General features: G+C 37.3%; 1 long non-coding RNA gene across 1 annotated transcript; it reads left to right on the top strand.

The window, feature by feature from the left end:
• Positions 1-22073, top strand: LOC139437625 (uncharacterized). The gene is made up of 3 exons (XR_011647495.1): positions 1-684; positions 3890-4098; positions 21605-22073. It is a non-coding gene; the product is annotated as an uncharacterized lncRNA (long non-coding RNA).
• The last annotated feature ends 1159 nt before the right edge of the window (positions 22074-23232 follow it).

The following is a 23232-nucleotide window of genomic DNA, read 5'->3' as shown; positions in this document are numbered from 1 at the left end:
CATTCATCATCTGCTAATTTTGAAACATATTGCACAAGTCCTTGAAATCACTAATATGGAGGTTAATTCTTTTGTGCTAGTACAGATACTCTGAGGAAAGAAAAAAATTTAAATCCAATTTTAGGTAATAATAGAAAATGATAGCTGTTTCTTCAGAGTAGATTTCCTTGAAAACCCAGAGTGGATTTTCATGATCCCCACTCCTAGTGTTCAGAACCATGTAATACCTCCTCGAGTGTAGGTGGGATCTGTGACTTGCTTGTAGCCAATAGAACATGCCAATGGTGATGGGATTACATTCTTGTGCTTACATTATATTATATGACTGTCTTGATAGATATCTTGCTCTAGAGACCCTTTTTGCTGGCTTTAGTGGCCATGTTTGAAAAGACCACACAGCCAGGAACTGTAGGTGGACTCTAGGAACAGAGAGGCAAGCAGCCACTTGCATTGCATTGCATTACATTGCACTGCATTGCCCAGTGATAGCAAGGAGCTGGGGTCCCCAATCCTACAACTGCAAGGGAATGAATTTTGCCCAAGACTAATTGAACCTGGAAGCAGATTCTTCACCAGAAGATCCCGCAAGTGAAAGGGAACTTTGATCAACACCTTGATTGTGAGCTCATAAGCAGAGGACTCAACTAACTGGCTCCTGAACTACTGATTCACAAAAACTATGAGGTAATATTGTGTGCTGTGTAAAGCCACTAAGTTTTTGGTGTGTTTTTTTTTGTTGTTGTTGTTTGTTTCTTGTTATTTGGTCTCAACTTTTTTTTTAAAGATTTATTTATTTATTTATTTACCTTTTCCCCTCCACCTGGGTTGTCTGTTCTCTGTGTCTATTTGCTGTGTCTTCTTTGTCCGCTTCTGTTGTCATCAGTGGCACGGGAATCTGTGTTTCTTTTCCTTGCGTCATCTTGTGTCAGCTCTCTGTGTGTGTGGTGCCATTCTTGGGCAGACTGCACTTTCACGCTGGGCGTCTCTCCTTATGGGGCACACTCCTTGTGCATAGGGCTCCCCTACACTGCAGGGATACCCCTGCATGGCAGGGCACTCTTTGCATGCATCAGCACTGCACATGGGCCAGCTCCATACGGGTCAAGGAGGCCCGGGGTTTGAACCGTGGACCTCCCATGTTGTAGATGGACACCCTAATCACTGGGCCAAGTCTGCCACCATTTTTGGTGGTTTTTAAATGCAGCAATAGAAAACTAATACACCCCTAAATTTAATAACTCAAAATACTTTGCACATCACTGAAATCTGAGATGCTTCTTTCTTTATGCTATTTAACTGATTCAAATTGAATGTATTAAACAATTACTTGGATGAAGAAGAAATGAGAGAAGAGAAGGGAGAAGTGCTCAGCAGAGAAAAGATGACAAGATAGGAGGAAGGCAGGAGCACAGGGTTAGAAAGCACAGAGAAGGGTGATTTAAGTAGGTAAAATTTTGGCAACTAATCACATTTCAGAACTATAGAGTTATTAACTTGGCACCATTTAAACTTCTTTTAAAATCCCTTCCTCTTCTCAGTGTTGTGATCTTAAAGCTGTACCTGTCAAATGAGGACCTGACTAGCTTGGGGGCTTATTTGTTTCCTGGATACACCAGACCTAGGTTGGTTCATGGGGACACACTAACAATCAAATTCCTCCCCATCCAGAAATCCTGGGAGAGGAAAGGGGAACAGGAGTGGGTGAGGTCAAAGAGAGAGGGCCTCCCCTGGGCTGAAAGCTGCACTTAGAGCTTATTCAAACTCTGTCAGGCACTTTATGACAACTAGAATATTTCACATGTATGATTTCCCCTTAATATGGACTAGAGTGGACTCATGGTATTCTACTATAGAACTATTGTGATTCTAGCAATGGAAGAAATTGTATCATTGATGTGAAGACAGTGGCCACTTGAGGTGTTGAAGGCCAGGAGTGGGACAAAGAGGTATAATTTGGGGCCATTTTCAGTACTTGGAATTGTCCTGAGTGACATTGCAATGACAGATATGGGTCATTATATATACGATCATAACCTACAGAATGAAATGGGAGTGTAAACTACAATGTAAATTATAATCCATGCTTAGTGGCAATATTCCAAAATGTGTTCATCAATTGCAATGAATGTATCACAGTAATGAAAGAAGTTGTTAATGTGGGGAAGGATGGGAGATGAGGGGAGTAGGGCATATGGGAATCCCTTATTTTTTTATGTAACGTATGTAATCTAAGTATCTTTAAAAATATATAAAAAGGGGAAGTGGACTTGGCCCAGTGGTTAAGGCATCTGTCTACCACATGGGAGGTCTGCAGTTCAAACCCTGGGCCTCCTTGACCCGTGTGGAGCTGGCCCATGTGCAGTGCTGATGCGCGCAAGGAGTGCTGTGCCACGCAAGGGTGTCCCCTGCATAGGGGAGCCCCATGCACAAGGAGTGTGGCCTGTAAGGAGAGCTGCCCAGCATGAAAGAAAGTGCAGCCTGCCCAGGAATGGAACCACACACATGGAGAGCCGACACAACAACACAACAGCAAAGATGATGCAACAAGAAGAAACACAGATTCCAATGCTGCTGACAACAACAGAAGCAGACAAAGAACATGCAGCAAATAGACACAGAGAACAGACAACTGGGGCAGGGGGGAGAAGGGGAGAGAAATAAATCTTTTAAAATATATATATATATAAAGTATATTAAAAAAGATAAAAGAAAAATCTAAGAGTAAATATACAATGCCTATATTTTTCTCATGCCTTATACAATTCCTTAAGTAACACTGGCCAACCTAAATGATCTTTAGTTGGAGCAATTTTTTCCCTATTCTTTATACTCAAAAGTATTTCTGAGTTTTCAGGACAATATTTTCTTTTTTATTGTTGGACAAAAATGAGAAAAAACAGGAGAAACAAATTGTACATCAGAAGTCTTATTTTTCTCTACATGCGGGCAGTATTTGGAACACAAATATTGCATAAGTTTTATAGATTCATTTTTATTATGAAAAAGTTGTCAATCTTTTTGAATGCAGATTTTTAGAAGATAAATGATACACTGAAAATTGTAGAGTATGAATTGTAGAGTGTAAAGTGTAGTTATGAGCAAATACTTATAAATTTTCTAGTCCTGACATTTCTGTATTTTGTCTGAAGAGAAGGAATAAGAGAGTGAAACTCTAAAGTACAGGTACTTGGATATGAATCTTCATATTAGATGTCTTCTCCATTATGAAGTCATCTTTTTTAAAGTGCAGAGAACTGCACAGCTTAGAAGAAAACAAGGTATGTATGTTCTGAAATTATTTGGCCTCAGAGATAAAGTATACACTTTAGTGACCACTGGATGCACACATGTAGTTCCAGAAATTATCAACAGTCTGAGATAATAAGCAAATTTATTTTAAAATTTTTAAATGACTTGTCAAAGCAGACATGGTTATAGAAGTTTTTCTGCCAGGACTTTAACTCCTTTCTGCCAAACATTAAATTCATTCCTTAAGGTTGAAGGGAAAACATATTGAGAAAGTAGTTTCTGATAATGCAAGAAAAGCATCTCTGTTATTTCCTTCTTTCTACTACCTTTGGCATAAGTTTCTTGTTCTTCTAATTCCTCCAGGTGTGCTATAATGTCTTTAATTTTAGCTCTTTCTTCTTTTTTAATGTAGGCATTTATGGCTGTGAATTTCCCTCTCAACACTACTTTTGCTGATTCCCATAGGTTTTGTTACATTGTGTTGTCATTTTCATTTTTTCAAGATTGTTACTGATTTCTTCTGCAATTTTCTCATTCACCCACTGATTGTCTAAGACTGTGTTTTTTAACAGCCATATCTTTGTGCCTAATCTGCTTTTATTCCCCATACTGATTTCTGGCTTCATTCCGTTGTGTTCAGAAACATCAGCAGAAAAACAATACAGCAAAAAACAAAAGAGAGGAAAAAAATAGAATGAATTAAAGGCCAGAGAGATGAGAAAAGAATCAAAGAAAAAAAAAATGAGAGAAAATGAAAAACATGAAAATATGAAGATCAAAAAAGAATGGATGGAATGGAAGGAAAGCATCAGAAGCCAGAAGACAGAAAAATGAAGGAAAGAAGACAAAGTAGGTTCAAAAACTAAGTAAATGAAAAAAAAGAAATAAAGGAAAAAGAACAAACAAGAAACAAAACAAGAATAAGGAAACAATCCAGGGAAAAGAGCCTTCCCTCTTAGGCCCCTAGGGACCTAACTCAGGCTGCTGGTGCTTATCAGTTAATCACCCTGCAGCCTGCCCTCCTCAGGAGATGTATCCAGTTTTATTCAATACAATAAAAGAAAAGGGGGTAAAAAATCCAGAAAAGCACAATAAACAAAAACCAGCCGGTAAAGCACCATAGTAGAAACTCAGCCTAGAGGTTCCCTATCACAAAGGGACAGATATATGCCTTATCTCTCCCCAGATCACTTCTCTTAGGAGGTACAGGGACTCACACCAGGGACATTCTGCACACAAATCAGGAATTCCCCCCACTAGGCCACAGCAGTTTTATAGACTTAACAGGCTTTTGAATGCTTATCTGGCTCTTCCCACCCTTGTTTCCCCTAGGCGAGTTGGACTTCTAGCAGTTTTTAGGGTGGTTTGGTGCCTGTCTCCCTAACCAAGTTCCTTTCTCCCAGGAAGGCTGGGTGTGACAGCCTGCCTAAGCAGAGACCCCCTCCCCTTTCCCCAGGGCAAACTCAGAGCTGACTTTTATCATCTGCAGTTTCAAAGGGTGACCAGGTGGGCAAACCCATGGAAAGGAAAACACTCTCCACCCTTCACCAGACTCCTCTTCCTCCCAGGAAATGCTCCCTCCCACTAAGCTGACTAGTGAGAGCCAAGTGATCCACAGAGGGTGGGGTTTACCTCTCCTCAATTTCCAGCCACTTGAGGTGAGCAACTCATGGTTTTCCCTTGGGCTCTTTGACTATCCGGCTCCCTCCTGAGCCATGCCCTGCTGGCTCCAGCTCTGTGGATGCCCTAAGGACCTCACTCAGGTAGGATTTTACCCCATCTCTGCTGTTTTTTGCAAAAGAGCTAAGCAGCACCTACCTATATTGATGCCATTTTCCTAGAACCACAGTAAACCCCAAATAAATTTGATAATTGGTTTTTCCACTTCTGAAAAAAAGGTTGTTGGGATTTTTAATGGGATTGCATTGAATCTGAAAATCACTTTGGGTAGAATTGGCATCTTAATGATATTTAGACTTTCAATGCATGAATGTCCTTCCATCTATTTAAGTCTTCTTCAGTTTTGTTTAGCAATGCTTTGTAGTTTTCTCAATACAGGTTCTTTATGCCGTTGGTTAAGTTTATTCCTAAATACTTGATTATTTTGTTGGTATTATAAATGGATATTTTTTCTAATTTCTTTCTCAGATTGCACATCAGTAATGTAAAGAAACACTATTGATTTTTGTGTATTAATCTTGTAGCCCACCATTTTGCTGAACTTGCCTATTAGTTCTAGCAGCTTTGCTGTGGAATTTTCAAGAGGTTCTAGATATTGGGTCTTATCATCAGGGAATATTGAAAATTTTACTCTTCCTCTCCTATTTGGGTGCCTTTATTTCTTTATCTAGCCTAATTGTTCTAGCTAGACCCTCTAGCACAATATCCAATAACAATGGTGACAGCGGGCGTCCTTGTCTTGTTCCTGACCTCAGTGGGAAAGTTTCAGTCTTTCATCATTGAGTACAATGCTGGTTGTAAGTTTCCCATATATGCACTTTACCTTTTTGAGAAAGCTTCCTTCTTGTCCTACATTTTTTGGTATTTATCAAGAAAGGGTGCTGTATTTTGTTAAATGCCTATTCTTCATCAATTGAGAGGGTCATGTGATTTATCTTCAATTTATCAATGTCATTTATTACACAAATTCATATTCTTGTATACCTGGGATAAAACCCACTTAATCATGGTGTATAAAATTCTTTTAATGTGCTTTTTGTTTCAGTTTACAGAAATTTTATTGAGGATTTTTACATGTATATTCATTAGAGATATTGCTCATTATTATTATTATTATTTGATAGTTTCTTTATCTGGTTTTGGTTTTAGGGTGATATTGGCTTCATAGAATCAGTTTGGTAACGTTCTTTCCTGGTCATTTTTTTGGAAGAGCTTGAGCAAGACCAGTATTACATCATCTTTGAATGATTGGTAGGATTCACCTGTGAAGCCATTTGTTCCTAGGCCTTTCATCTTTTGGAGGTTTTTGATAACTGTTTCTGCCTCATCACTTGTGATTGGTTTCTTGAGATCTTCTATTTCTTCTAGGGTCAGTATAGGTGTTTTGTGTCTTTCTAGGAATTTTCCATATCCTCTACATTGTCTGGTTTTTTGGTATACAGGTGTTCATAGTATCCTTTTATGATCTGTCTCATTTGTGCAGGGTCAGTGGTAATGTCCACCCTCATTCCAATTTTTATTTATATCCTCTCTTTTTTTGTCAGTCAGTCTAGCCAAGGGTTCATCAATTTTGGTGATCTCGAATAATCAGGTTTTGGTGTTGTTGATACCCTCAATTGTTTGTGTGTGTGTGTGCACACAATTTCACTTATTTCTGCACATCTTTATTTCTTTCCTTCAGCTTGGTTTGGGATTAGTTGGCTATTCTTTTTCTAGTTCCTCCAGATGTGCAATTAGATCAATTTTAGTTCTTTCTTCTTGTTTCATGTAAGCATTGAAGTCTATAATTTTCCCTCCAGCACTGCTTTTACCATGTCCCATAGGTGTTGATATATTGTGTTCTCATTTTCAACATATCAAGATATTTGCTGAATTCTCTTGAAATTTCTTCTTTGCCCTACTGATTGTTTAATAGTGTGTTGTTTAATCTCTAAATATTTATGAATTTTCCATTTTTCAATCCATTATTTTCTAGCTTAATTCTATTATCATCAGAGAAAGTGTTTTGTATAATTTCAATGTTTTTAAAGTTATTGAGACTTATCTTGTCATAGTCTGTCTTGGGAAGGCTCCACGAGCACTTAAAAAGAATGTATATCCTGCTGTTTGGAGGTGCAATATTCTGTGTATGTTTACTGGATTTAGTCTATTTATCATATTATTCAATTTCTCTGTTTCTTTATCCTCTCTTCAGATGTTCTTTGTAATACTGAGAGTGCTGTATTGAAGATTCCAACTATTATTGTCAAGATATCTGTTTCTCCCTTCAATTTTGCCACTGTGTGCTTTATGTATCTTGGAGCAATATTTGTATGGAATATCTTCTCTCAACCTTACACTTTAGAGAAGTGGACTTGTCCCAATGGATAGGGTATCCATCTACCACATGGGAAGTCTGTGGTTCAAACCCTGGGCCTCCTTGACCCGTTTGAAGCTGGCCCATGCACAGTGCTGATGTGCACAAGGAGTGCCCTGCCATGCAGGGGTGTCCCCTGCATAGGGGGGCCCCATGTGCAAGGAGTGTGCCCAGTAAGGAGAGCTGCCCAGTGCGAAAGAAAGTGCAGCCTGCCCAGGAATAGCATCACACACATGGAGAGCTGGCACAACAAGATGAAGCAACAAAAAAAAGACACAGATTCCCTGTGCCTCTGACAACAACAGAAGTGGACAAAGAAGAACATGCAGCAAATAGTCACAGAGAACAGACAACGGGGGGGGGGGAGAGAAATAAATAAAAATAAATCTTTAAAAAAAACAAAACAAAAAACCTTACACTTTAAACCTGGTTGTGTCCTTATGTCTGAGGTGAGTGTCTTGCAGACAACATATAGATGGCTCATGATTTTTTATCCCTTCAATCAGTCTATATGTTTTAATTGGGAGTTCAATCCGGTAACATTCTATATTATCACTATAAAGGCATTACTTCATCCATTTTGTCCTTTGGCTCTCTGTTGTTATATTATTCTATTGTCTGTTTTATCCTTTAGTTTACTCTTCCTACTACGCTTCATTTCTGAACTCTTCTCCAAATTTCTCACCTTTGTTTTTTTCCTTTCAGGCTGCAGCACTCCCTGTAGCATCTCTTATAATTCTAGTCTTTTTACCTGTTCTTTTTACATGTTCAGATTGTGAAAACTTAGAACTCAACCTCATTTTGAAGGACAGTTTTGCCAGGCACAGTAAATTAAATACATCATATCAGTTTCTTCTCTATGCTTTCTGATAAGAAGACAGCACTTAATCCTGTGATTTTCCCTTTTATGTGATGCTTTGATTTCCTCTTGCTGTTTTCAGAATCCTCTCTTTATCTCTGGTATTTTTCACTCTGAATAATATATGTCTCAGGTATGTCTATTGAGAAATATTTTCTTTGGTGTGCATTGACCTTCTTGTATATTGATATTTATGTCTTTCATAAGAGTTCAGAAATTTTCATTAATTGTTTACTCAAATATTCTTTCTGCCCCTTTTCCATGCTATTCTCATTCTGTGATATCAATAACACAAATGTTTGGGTGTTTCACAATGTCATTGAATTGTCATTCAATTCCATTCAATTCAATTCCCTGAGACTCTTCTCTTCCTTTTCTCCTATCATATCTAGTTCAGATGTCTCTCATTGAAATCACGAATTCTGTCTTGAATCAATTCAAATCAGCTCTTGTGTAGCTCTAAAATATTTTTAATCTCATCCATCATGTCTTTTATTTACATAAAACTTCTTACTTTTCTTTGCAGGCTTTCCAATTATTTATGCTCCCCAAGTGTCATCTTAATATCCTTTCTTTTTGATTGCTTTTTCAAATAGTTTGATATATTGGCTTTTAATTGTGTGATTCATTATTCTGGAAATTATTTGCTCTTACTTTTGTTTCCTTGCTTTTCAGAAACTTTCTTATTATTTTCCTCTATTGTCTTTGGTTTGAGGTCTCTTTTGATGTTTTTCTGCCTATTAAAATCACATTCTGTTGTGAAAATTTTCATTTAAAATGACAAATCTATTATTGTCACCTTCAAATTTGGAATTTTCTCTGTGTATTCTACCAAGTTATTTTATTTTATTTTATTTTTTTATTTCTCTCCCCTTCCCCCAACTCCCATTGTCTGTTCTCTGTGTCAGTTTGCTGCATGTTCTTTGTCTGCTTCTGTTCTTGTTAGCGGCATGGGAATCTGTGTTTCTTTTTGTTGCATCATCTTGTTGTGTCAGCTCTCCGTGTGTGTGGCACCATTCCTGGGCAGGCTGCACTTTCTTTCACACTGGGTGGCTCTCCTTATGGGACACACTCCTTGAGCATGGGGCTCCCCTACATGGGGGACACCCCTGTGCCGCACAGCACTCCTTGCACGCATCAGCACTGCATGTGGGCCAACTCCATACGGGCCAAGGAGGCCCAGGGTTTAAACGGCGGACCTCCCATATGGTAGACGGACAACCTAACCACTGGGCCAAGTCTGCTTCCCCAAATTATTTTAATTACATAAAGTGAGAACAATTCTTGCAGTAACTTGTATGTAGAGAAGTATCATCACAGACATTTCTGGCTAAGGCTAGAGATTAATGCCTGATGCACCTACACACATTTATGGAAACCTTCCAAAGCATCAATAAAATGCTAGTAGGTTGTTTTAGAATTTGTTCCAGAAAGTCTCTAATTATTTAAAGTTTAATATACTTCATATTTGTTCCCTTTAGCTATTTAGTAATTTGTTATTTACAAGTTCTACCATAATAGATTAACCTCCATTCACTAAATGAAAATTAAAGAAAACATTAGTGAAGATGCAGTTCTATATAGGGGTCTACTTATCGTATCTAAATGATGAAAAGTGAATTAATTTTGCAGTGTAGTGTTCATTCTAAACAGTTAAACATAAGGTACAGCTATAGCACACAATCTGTGCCTTGTGGATTTAATTGATGCCATGTTTTAATGAATATCTAAAATATTTAATGCAAGTCAGTCCATTTGAAAGTATTATCAACTACAAAATTAATAATTAATAAAATATATTTATTGCCTTCATTCCAACTTAACCAAACATCTTGCATATCTATGTGTGTATATCTGTATATCTGTGTATGTGTGTATGAAAATAAGTATATTGTACTTACTGATTTTTACATTTGGGATAAAAATAAGGATCTGGGAGTTTAAAATAGCTTAGGTAAATTGATGTTTACATATTATTGAGAACATTGTTTTTCATATATTCTTATCTGGAAGTTATAAGAAAATTAAACATGACCATATTTTTTAATCGTGTAATTTGTTGTTCAAAATAGAAGGAATAAAATTGCCCAACTCCCTTTATCTTAGAAATTTGTTTTAATTAATGATGTATCATGCCTCTTTCTCTTTCTTGACTTGGTTAAAAGAAGAGATTCCTACCCAGCATGGAGAGAAGGAATTGGACCATGGTGATCATGTTCTTATTGGGTTATCTACCACTAAGGGCCATCTTATTCTTGATTTTTTATTGGCTTATTTGGTGACTGTCCTTGGAAGCACCCTCATCATTACACTGATCTTTATGGATTACAGTCTTCACTCACCCATATATTTCTTTCTCAGCAACTCTCTTTCAGGGACATATTAACCACAATCTGTGCTGTTCCCAAGATGCTGGCAGGATTCCAGTCATAAAGGAACAGAATCTCATTTTGTGAATGCTTCACCCAGTCCTGTTTCTACTTCCTTTCTGGATGCACTGTTTATCCTTTTTGCCATCATGTCCTATGACCCTAAGTGGCCATCTACAGTTCCCTTCATCACCCTACAGTTATGACCAGCTCACTCTGCATCTATCTTGTCATACTCTCCTGGGTTTGTGGTTTTTCCTCATCTTCCCACCCACTATCCTTAAAGCAACACTGCCATATTGTGGCCCCAATGTGATTGATCACTTTTTCCATGACAATGCTCCACTCTTCCATTTGACCTGTTCTGACATATGTGCCATTGAGCTAATGGATTTCCTCAGTTCCCTTGTCCTGCTCATCAGCTCCCTCTTACTTACAGTGGTCTCCTATGTTTATATCATCTCCATCATTCTGAAGATACCTTCAGGACAAGAACAACGCAAAGCCTTTGCCACTTGTGCTTCTCACTTCACTGTGTTCTCCATGAGCTATGGGATTGCCATCTTTGTTTATGTCTGTCCCGTCTGCACCTCAATAAGATCCTCTTTATCCCCTCCCAGTGTCATCACACCTCTCCCGAATCCCTTCATCTTCAGTCTATGGAATGAATCCATGAAAAATGCCCTGAAGGACACCTTGTCCAAGTGCCATGAATTCCTTAAAAGGATGAGGTCCAAGTAATGGAACATTCGAGAATCATTCCAACCATGGGAAATCTCAGTCCTACTAAGGCTTATAGTCCACAACTTGATACTATAAACTGGAGATTACTATACTCCAATTATGTATTTATATCATTTCCAATCATAAATAATATTTTGAATGGATTGCTGTGTTTATGATATTTTAAGAGCTAAATAAATATTAAAAATTATAATGTCCTGGTGGTAATAGGATACTTGTGGAAGTAGATGTAGTAGTAATATGTGTGTTGATGTTAGTGCTACTGGTTAAGAATGATCAAAGAACAGTAGAGTAGTATATGAGTTTACTACTTATTTGCATTTATCTGTATGGGAATTGGAAAGAAGAAACAATTCAGCTCTGGGTCTGGTAAGAAGGGCATGCACATACACACACATATGAGAGAACATAGATAAAAAAATAAGTTCTGTGGTACATAAACTTCAATTGTAACTTAGCATTGATTATTATTGAGGTTATTGACTTTTTCCTTATTCATTTTAACTGTATTTATTTCTCATATTTTTTTCCCATGGATTTTGTCCTTAACATTTCATTTCTCTTTTATGTCAGTTTATGCATTGAATTTTCATGAAGTCTTCATTTTATTCCATTTGCAAAGAAAGCTTCTTCTCCAATGAACTTGACATTTGTTTGTACCATAAATTTCACCACTTTAGAGATGTAAGAAAAACCAAATCAATTATCCCTCATCAACCCTTACACCATTGCCATTATGAAATTTTATTGTTTGGTACAATTAAGTTTTTTTTTTGCTTTCATCATTTCCTCAAAATAAGATTTAATATCAAAGTAAGTTGACTTTCTTATAAAAGGTCCCAGCCTTATTACTAGATAAGAATACAAGAGTGGAACAATTGGTAGCTGGCATTTTTTGTCGTCTTGTACCTCCCTTTTCTCTTTGCATAAGTTCTTTAAGATACCCACTAGACCCGACTTGCTCACATGTTGATAACACTAAGTCAGTCCCTAAATTTTATATTCACATCTGTCAATGAGTAGAGATGGTATCAGTCCAAGTTTGAAATATCCCAGGGCACAATTTGATTATTCTTTTAACAATGTACTTTTCCTATGACCTCTCATATGTAGCCAGTATTTTCATGTCATGACAAGTACCTGAGTGCTTTTGAGAAGAACCAGTATTCAATAGGACAAGAGATTTGTGTGGGATTACCATAGTCAAAATTATTCTTATTCACTTTTAGAAACAGGAAAGTTTACTGACCAGGGGGATTGATGCTGATTGCCAAGAGGAAATTGAGTTGGTGCCATACAATGATGGCGATATAGATTAATTCTTGAATCAGGAGATTTACTGTATAACCACTTAGTTCATTTTTTTTTAATGAAGAACTCTGATATGAAGAATGAACAAACAACAAAAACAAAACAATGATTTGGAACCTATAACAATTAATATTTGTTATACCATAATGTGGTAGAAACTGAAGTGCTCCCAGAGGGAAAGGAAAATAAGGAAGGCAGAAGAAAGTTATTTACTAATAGGTCATAATCTTATTTAGAATTTGGACTGTAAAAGATATATTTAGGTTTTACTCTTTTCTTATCACATGAAATATATTGATGTTGGCTAAGGTACTCTTCAGGCTCCAGTCTAATATGCTATCACCTCATAGTTACAGGATTGAATTTTAGGTTTGCATTGCATCTGGGTAGGCTTGATATATACTACTAAATGACAACAACTTAGGACACATCCAAAAATTCATAAAGATATTTTTAGTATTTCATTTTATTCTTTATGGAAATTGAAAGAAGAAAAATTTCAACCTACAGAATATGAGGTTAGGGTTAGGGATAGGGATAGGGTTAGGGATAGGGATAGGGACACAGATAGGCATAGGGATAAGGACACATGCATATTACATGCTGAGAAGAAAAAGTGATATTTTAAAAATAAATAAAGAATTTTTAAAAAAAAGAAAAGAAAAAGTGATAGACTTTTGGAGACAAAATCCATACATTTTATTCACCTGACAAGCCAACAAATGATACTTAGAGCTCTCTCTAACAAGATAGCAAGTAATAGTGAGAGGTCATCAAATAATAATTCAATGTTGCTTCATTTCATCGTGAAGATTAATGCCTAACATAGTGGGTTTATCCAAACTACATGAGAAGGAGATTTCCTTTGCCAGTTAATAGGAATGACTTTCCCATGGTGTGTAAACATTCAGGTGAAGTTCTGCTTCACAGGAATATAAGGTAAAATGTGTGTATTTAAACACACTGCTGAACTATTGAATTATATCTTGAAATGCAACATGTACACATGAACAGATATGTCCATTTGAATCTGGTTTGTCAAAAACCTACTCAAGCCTGACCTATACCCAATTATATGTGGTTCCTGAATTGGAATACTCAATATTCAATCAATGACATTGATTCTAAAATATGTAAGGAAATTCCAAAGGAAAAGAATATCAAGGGAATTTTTGAAGAAATAGTAAGAAAGAAGCCATTCCTTCCACAGCAATTCTCTATGTAATTAAGCCAGTATCTTTTTGTGAACAGTATAAGAACTTGAGAGTGCAGATGGACACCAAGGCATATATGGACACCTAATTCATGATAATTGTGAAAATACAGAGCAATGGGAAATGAAGGACCTTTCCTTAAGTGAATTTCATTTTGAACACCTCCATTTTCTGTATCTCACAGTTTTTTGCCTCATCCTGTCTTTTCATGTACTGCATATTATTATTATTTTTGGGCATTATATATGAAAATTGTAGAAGAAATTGAATATACAAAAAAATTATTAGCCATTATCTCCTTAATCATTGGTTCTGTCACATTCTCTCTTTCCTCTCTATGGTATTTTACTGTTTCCCTTTTATACTTATGGACTTTAATGTATTTTCCATAGTTAAGTTTGTTTTAATTCTGCATATGTTCTTCTGATTTATCTCTCTCCTCTGCTGCTATTACATGGTGTTATAAGCAACAAGTGAGTGCTTAATTTCAGTTATTTTATTTTCCAATTGTAGAAAGTTCATTTGCTAATTTTGTTGAATTTTCTGCTCTGTGCCAACATTCTCAATCATTACTTTAATTACCTTGAACATTTTAAACATGATTATATTAAACCTGTCTCTGAAAACTTCACTATCTTCCACCCCCAATAGGTCTCTTTTTTTCTTGATTTTTATTGCATGGTATCATTTTCCTGTACAGTTGATTTTGTGTGTACATGTACTGGTTGCTGAGCAGGAAATATTTAAGAGACAAAGTGATAAATAGAATACTGTTTTCTTCTTGTTTGGATGATGCACTTTTACTCCTTTAAATCATTTCATGTAGCCTAATTGGATTGAGAACTTTGAAACAGGACTCAGGCCCTAGAAGCACAGGTGTATATTTGGTTATGGATTATTCTTTTTTTTTTTAATATTTATTTATTATTATTATTTTTTAATTACATTAAAAAATATATATGAGGTCCCATTCAACCCCACCGCCCCCGCCCCCCACTCCCCCCACAGCAACACTCTCTCCCATCATCGTGATACATCCATTACACCTGGTAAGTTCATCTCTGAGCATCACTGCACCCCATAGTCAATGGTCCACATCATAGCCCAGACTCTCTCATGTTCCATCCAGTGGGCCCTGGGGGGATCTACAGTGTCCCGTAATTGTCCGTGAAGCAGTTGGATTATTCTTAGGGTAAAGTCATTTTGGGCTCAAACTTAAGGTCTAAACCTTAAAAGTCAGTGTTTTTTCCACAAGCTCTCTGTATCTCTTCAAATGCTTACCTAGATTCTCTGCACCTCCAATCCCACTTTCTGAATAGTCAGATGCTTGGCAAAAATCTTCCATTTCCTGATATACTTTTCTCAGTGTACTTGTAACCCCAAATCTTTATTCCATTTGTTTCCAATGGAATTATTTGCACTGAGGTCCTCAAGAGTGTTTTTATTTTTTATTTTGTCCAATTTCTCTGTTAGAAATGGAACACTTGTCTCCACCATCTAAATAACCATTGTTGGAAGGACATTTACTCAGCATCATTTTTTTTTCTAGTACATTGGCTACAACTTTCCTGAGTCTCTTGACTAGCCATTCTCATCCTTCCTGTTCCCTGCTCTATATTTCAGTGCCTTCTGACATCTCATTGTCTGTATCAATATTCTCAGCCAATGTGTTCTGCTTTAACACACTCATTTTAACATTATATCTAATATGATTCCAACTGGTACCTCTGTTGTAGACATCAAGAGAGGTTCAATAATTGTGTATGGAAAGGCCAGGACTCAGTAATAATTTTGGGAAGGAAAAAAGAATTTATTTATGACTGGCCAGGCTTGGGAACTTTCTGTTCAAAACCTGAGCCCCAAATAAGATTTTCAAGTTCTTTTTATACAGAGGAAGAGTTAAATGGTCCTTTGTTTCAGTGCTCAATAAGCTTGAATTAAAACATATCCCCCACATTCTAGGTAAGCTTTTAGCATGGACTTCATAGATTCTAGATCAGCTTTTTAGCATGAACTTCACACATTTCATGTAAGCTTTTAACACATTTGGTTTGCATTTTTCCTGAATATTTAAAGTTTTTAGAGTTTACATTGCTTAATTGTTTTTCTGGGACTGGAGTTGTTGCCATGGTTACCAAGGGCTGGGCTGCAGCTCTCATCGTCCGACACATACAGTTCAGGTTATCTATGAAGAGACAAACAGCCCAATCCATAGCCTATATCATTCCCCACTTTATGCCAACTTAACTTGCTAAACTTTTGCATAATTATCATTGGAGTTATGAGGTGGGTGGCTGTTTGTTGTTTTGATTGATTACCCCACGTACTAATTTCTCAGGGAGGGCCTAAAGGCACAGTTCCTGGGTAACATCTGGGGCTTATCCTGTTTCTAGAAGAAGTTCTTATCCTGGACAGTAGAGTCCTGGGGTGGGGCTACCCTAGCAGTTATCCTGGGGGTTACTGGTGCTTACATGGATTTCTTGCCAGGTTCCAGATCCATCTATTAATTTTATTTTACCCTTAGAGAGTTTACACCTTTAATTTTAAAGGGGTGCTGAAGGGAGATGATCTTTTTTCTGTACCTACTTCCTTGTGGTCCTTATCTAACAAGGTGTAAAAACTTTATTTATTTTGACTGGAAGAAAATGTATCTGACATTCTGTATGAAGCTGGATGAAGTTTTCATATGGCTAATAAGATATCCATTCTGAAAGAAACAAATTTAATTACAATTTTGTAATACCTGTTCATTGAAAGAGGACACTGGATTACAAAGATAGATGCCTGCAAAGACAGCACTTTTTAAAAAGTTGGTGGAGAGCACTATCTATCTATATATGTCTATATATAAAGTTTTTTATGTTCAGAGAGATATTGTAATAGATAACAGTATTAGGTACTTAGCTTTGTTTTAAAGATGCAGTTCAGGCTGTTTAATGATTGGCACTTATGTGCTTTGTCGGGTGTTCCTGGTGAACTGGCACCTTCTTGGGCAGTTGGTTTCATTCAGGGTTAGTGCACCAAGTTGGAAATTTTTTTAACTCTGGAAGTGATCATAACTGCAGAATAAAGTTTTTTACATATTGGTTTTAACTGAATAATTTCTGATAATTTTGACTGTTTAATAGGTGACCCACTGCTAGTAGGCAAACCTTGTTTTGCTACATAGTAGAGTATTATAGAGTAGTAGAGTAGTAGGGTGGCTGAACCTGGTATTAATTAACCAGTTACCTGTAAGCCACCAGTGGCCCCATTGTTTTTCGCTAAGATGGCTTTTTATTTTATAGACATGTTTATTAACTATTTAGAAAATGAAGTTTACCAGGAATTTAACATGTTTAATGTACTTTTGTACATGATTTAGAATAGAAAAGATAACATTATAATTATTAGGCATATATTTAGAACAGAATAAAGGTACAGCACTTAATATTAATTAATGTATTACTTAATGCATAAGGATTCTGAGTTGCAATTAATAGTTTTAAGTTTCAGGCTTGTAATACTTTACATGTTATCTCTCCATGGGAGCAGGTCATAATGCCAATTTGTATTTAAGTTTTACTTACAGTACTCTGGTGATTATGGCTCCACTTGGTATGTTCTTTATACAGTGAGCAAGCCGCAGCATCATTGATCCTAGAGAGAAGTTAAAAAGGTAGTTTCCAGTACATCACCGGTCTGGTGCATAGTGCTCTTTGGCACTATGGAGCAGTGCCAGTCTGGAGGCAACATCCATTGTACATTTGGCTGTACCAAGCCATCATTGGCTGCTACAGGAGTTTGAAATTGCAACATAGTTTCCATCAACTTCAGGAGCACAACCAGAGGCATGTTGTAGTAGCTGTTTTATTGTTTGAGGGGTCAGTGATGAGCCTAGCCAATAACACATATGGAGAGGCAACCTGTAATGTATTTAAGGCCTGGTTTGAATGCACAAGAGAATTTGACAATGCCGAGGTTTATCTCCTGATTTTTACATAAATTTTAAACATTTCCAGTGCAAAGTGTTACATATCAAATGACTTTGATTACTTCTACAATTCTACCATGAAGACATTAGCAGGTGTTTTACTTTAGCAGTAGAGGCAAAACTATTTTTTTCATTTTTAAAATGAAAACTGAAGATTCCCAATGGAATCAAGGTAACTTTTCATTACCACCACTTGAATAAGTACATTGAGGTGACTTTCAGACAGGTTTCATTGCTATGAAGTTACTTTTTGCTATTAATATCAATCTAGGTTTCCAGTTGGAAGATACTTTTACAAACTCTTTATATAATTGACCACAACCACAGACTGGCTAATTTACCTTAGATTACCATTAGTGACCAATGGAATTTACTTTGCAAATTTAGGAGAGAACAGTTTTATATGTAATTTAATTTCATTAAATGTGAGCTTACAGTTTTTATTATTTTAAAGATTTAACACATAAAATGTGAACTTATCAACCTGGTATTTTAGAAACCCAAGAGATAATACTTAAGCTAAACAAGTTAAATTGTTATTGATTAAACAAAGAATGCCATTTTCCTTTTTTACAGGGGCTTAAAACCTTTGTTTTTGATCATTTTAAAACTGAATAATTTTTAAAGCATACTAACTTTTAGGCTCTGGAATATAAAGCAATTGTTTAACCTGTTTTAATTATAATTTAATGAGGGTTTCATAGCTTTTCAACAGTTTTTATATTTAGATTTTACATGACTTTTTATACCATTTAGCTTAATTTGGGTTTTAGAAATATATATTACTTATATAACTGCATATTTAACTTTGACAATTTGAGCAAATAGGCAGACATGAATAGTTTGATACAGAAACACCATTTAGTTATTTAAAACTTTTTTGTTGCTGATTAATTTAAAGTATAGTTCCCTTACTGGTTTTCCTGGTTATATTGCTGTTTGGAGGGAACCTGGTGAGCATTTGGGCTTCTGTTTAGAATGGAAAGAAACTGGGTAGCTTTTACTCTTATTTTTCTCTGAGACAGCCTGAGCAATGGGGGCTGCTTAGTAAGGCCTGGTACACTGGGAAGAGTATTGCTTACTCATGGAAAACCTGACAACAGTTATTTTTTATTCCTAGTGGAAATGGCTAATTAGAATTAATTTATATTATTTTAAAGGTCATGGAAAAGACAGCTTTTCCTTTAAAAGGGTAAAGAGGAAATGAAAAGACCAAAAAAATTGAGAATGGCACATAAGTGATATGCATAAATCCCCTTCTTTTTAATTTAACTGTAGGTTTTTAAAGTTTAATTATTAAGTTAAATTGTTAAGCAGTGGAATCATAAGCTAAAGCAAGTGCAAATGCAGTTTATAATTCCCATCAGAATAGTTGAAGACCAGGGGTGAAATTAGTTATAAAATAACTATAGGATAAGCTTAAGTAATAACTACCACCATCACAGTAAGCATTAGATAAATCCAAAGTAGCCATAAATAGAGGCAAATTAATTTATCATCATTACAATAGCCAAAATCCAGGCCACATTTACTCTGTTGTAATACTTTTAGTTATAAATTTATATATATATATAAAGGTACTTACATAATGATTTTAATTCTTAGTTACAGTTCTTAGCATGTTTTTACTTTCAGATGAATTGGATACCTGTATTAATTAAGTTATAATAACCTTATTAGTATCAATCCTGTGAGGCTTCTCTGTATTTTTAGTAACTGAACAAATTTATTTGTGAGCCATGTGTTCAATTCACCAACAAGACAGAACTGGCATTTAAAGATTCATTTTTAAGTTACGTTTACCATGATTTTTTAGGCACAAGTAAACTGGCAAAAGCCAAATACAGGTTTTAAAATTGAACACAAAGTTAAGCACAGATTAAAACAGAAGAATTCCATATCTTTAGCATCTCCAGGGCATTGGGAAATAGGCTGATTAAATTTAGCATGATGTTGTGGAGCCCAGTTGGGATTTGGTTTTGGTTTTGGTTTTCCAAAGTTTTATGACCTTTACTGCTAATTCTCAGTCAAACCATTAAAAGGGCTATCAAGTGATTAGATAGTAATGTGGCTTACGAATAGAAGGCATGGACTCACTGGAAAAGGGTAAGCCACTTCCCCCTTTCCCACTACTCTGCTTCTACTATGCATCCTCCTAAAGGAAGGAGGGGAGAGAAGGTGATAGTAGCAAGTTCCAGGCTGCTGAAATGGCCTGAAAAGAAGTTTTCAGGCTTGCTGTCTTCCCAGGGAACCCCCACCCTGGCAGGGCCATGATTTAAGTTACTGGTTTCACCAGCTACCCTGACTGGGGCTGGTTTCAATAACGGGTGTGCAGCACAGACACAGACAATCCCCAAGCCCCAGCAAGTGCGACAGACCCAGAGAAGAGACAGCAGAGCATGCACAAACATTCAGACTCCGTGGTTTTGCCTTATAAATTATAATCATTTCACTCCTTTGCTAATGCCAAGGAAGGGCTCCAGCTTAACCAAGTTCACCACTTTACATAATTACACAATTTAACACTAGCACTGAACAGACACAGACAGATGCACAAAGTCTGTTAATCTGGCTCACAATTTCTATTTTCTGGACACGGTGCCCCTGCAATCATTACAAACCTTAGAAAGAGAGAACTTTCAATATTAAAATTTGACCAGGATCTTTTGTTTACCTTGGCTGTTTATAAATTATGCTCATTTGCAATTGAGCATCAAAACAGACTCTCGCTAAAACTTTTTCATGGTTTAAACTTACACCCAGATCAAGCTTTACTACAAAAGCCAATCCATTTTCCCATAACCAAGTTTCTCAAAATCCAGACCAATCTCCAGAGTGCCAGGCCCCAACCTATCAACATCCCTTCCCACCACAATCAAGCCTTCACTACCTCAGTGGAGGCAAGAGCAGACCAGATGCTAACCCTAAGTTAGCCAAATCCAACAAGAGGCTTTTTCCCTTTTCTTTCCTTTCAGACCTTGAGAGAATGGCTTCTCCCCAAATTTCTGGAGGTACTGGGGTTCTCTTGGAAGTTGATCAGACTTCCCTTTCTAACATTTAAAGTTAGGTTTTCCTGACACTATGCTCCCCAGGGGAGTCTTACCTTTTTCCGTGTTTGGAGTTTTGTTCATTCCCAGAATTTTTTCCAGACCTTCCATTGCCCCCAATTTTCATTGGGAGGATTCTGGCAGAACCCACATCTTTTTCTGGATGAAACATGGTCCAGGGGTGCCCAGATTTGGGGTTCACCAGAATCCTCTTGACTTCCTTGGGGATCTGGAATGGGTATTGAAATGCTACCTTCTCTGGCCTTCATTTGCAATTCCCAGACAAGCCCCCAAATGTTGTAGACATCCAGAGAGGTTCAATAATTGTGTATGGAAAGGCCAGGATTCAGTAATAATTTGGGGAAGGAAAAAAGCATTTATTTATGACTAGCCAGGCTCAGGAGCTTTCTGTTCAAAACCTGGGCCCCAAATAAGATTTTTGAGTTCTTTTTATACAGAGGAAGAGTTATTTCAGTGCTCAATAAGCTTGAATTAACACATAACCCCACATTCTAGGTACGCTTTTAGCATGAACTTCATACATTCCATATAAGCTTTTAACACATTTGGTTTGCATTTTCCCTGAATATTTAAAGTTTATAGAGTTTACATTGCTTAATTGTTTTTCTAGGATTGGAGTTGTTGCCATGGTTACCAAGGGCAGGGCTGCAGCTCTCGCCTCTGACATACAGCTCAGGTTATCTACGAAGAGATGAACAGCCCCACCCTTAGCCTGTATCACCTTGAATTCCTGTCTTGATTTCCCAACATTTCTCACAATATCCTTTTTTTCTTTTTGCAGAGAAATATAATTTTAGGAGAGATCTGAGAACAATGGCAGTCTCCACTTTAGGTTCTGATACTCCTTCTAGAAGCAAGACATCATGACCAGAGGGGATGGACGGAGGATTTGAAGACCCAGTAGCCTTCACCTTCCAAGGCAGAGGAGAGGAAGGCATTGCCCAGTACCTCAGAAGTAAGGTAAAGAGTCCTTCTTCTGGAGCCTGCAGTCGGTACAGGTGTAGAGGACGGTCTGCCCTTCATCCGCTGAGCCATCTGTCTGCTGTGCTGTGCCATTCCTGCAGGACCACGTCGCAGGCAGCGCCTGTCCATTGCAGGCCCCTGTAACTCGGGCTCTGGCTCCACCGCCACAGGCACGGCTGCTCTCAATTTGTGGAACGCGAAAGAGGTCTTCACCATACTCCTTTCAAAGTCCCGCACATTGACGGAGAGGGCGCAGCGCGTGCAGATGACTGAATCCCGAGCCCCGGGCAGGCAGGACCTGCCGCAGTCTGGGCAGGAGTCTCGGTCCCACTGGAGGCTGAGCAGGTCTCAGCGACGTCCACGGCGGAAGAGTGGGCGAGGGTGGGCAAGGGCCAACAAAGTATCAACAGAAGAGGGGGTTTCTTAACACCAGCCTCACCACTAGGTGCCCTTCCCAGCCTGTCCCGGTCCGAGGCAAAAGAGACTTGCACCTGCTCTGCGCCTGCACCCTCGCCGCAGTGCCGAGGACCTTCAGGGGCGACGAGCCCCACCCGGGCTAGAGCACCGCCTTCCCCAAGTGCAGTGCGACCCGGAGCCCCACGCTATCCCTTTAATTGGAAGGAAGCGTTTTTTGGAAATGTAATTCATTCTCAAAGTCCTTCAAATTATTTCTCATGAAATGAAACGAAATCAGAGGTTAATAGAGACTTCATGAACATGTGTGTTTCATCTGCTTTTCAGCAACCACAACCTGGCCTCTTTCTTCTTTCCTTCTTTCCACCTTGCTTTCATTTATTTGTGAAATAACAAATTCATTTATTACTTAGGCTTATTACATGTGCTCCCTTTCTGCTTGAAAAAATTCTCCCCTAATTACCTGCATTCTCATTTTCTCTAAGTTTCCACTCAACTATTTTTTTTATCTCAGAGAAACTTTCCTTGACTATTTTATCAATATTGGTATTTTTGGTTATTCTTTATTTTATTCTGCCTTATTTTATTTTGTAGGACTTACCATACTATGGTATTATAATGATGATAATGCATTTATGAGATTTATTTGTGGCTGAGAGTGTAACACTCATGAGTTTGCTGATTGTTCTGATTACTTTACCCATAGTCCCTAAACCTAAAATACAGCACTTTAGATTCTCAAAATCCTGTGCTGAATTTGTTTATACTAAATATTTCATATCAGAGATATAGTAGAATGTCTGTCCAATATATACACATTTGACACCACTTGCCGCTATATTATCAGAATAAAAATAATATTTTCTAATGGTGTGAAGTGCAATGACACAACTTTGAAAGCCATAGCTTAATTCACTTTTTCCCCTCAAATTTCAGTTAATAAATGTGTAATTATTAAAATATACACAATGGTACAACAACAAAAAGAATATTCACAATAGTTCTACAGTAGAATACCAGTAAGTCGACTCT

This window comes from Dasypus novemcinctus, chromosome 26 (genome assembly GCF_030445035.2).
Source record: "Dasypus novemcinctus isolate mDasNov1 chromosome 26, mDasNov1.1.hap2, whole genome shotgun sequence".
Classification (NCBI taxonomy): domain Eukaryota; kingdom Metazoa; phylum Chordata; class Mammalia; order Cingulata; family Dasypodidae; genus Dasypus; species Dasypus novemcinctus.
Note: the sequence above shows the minus strand (reverse complement) of the source record. Positions and strands in the feature narration are given on the sequence as shown.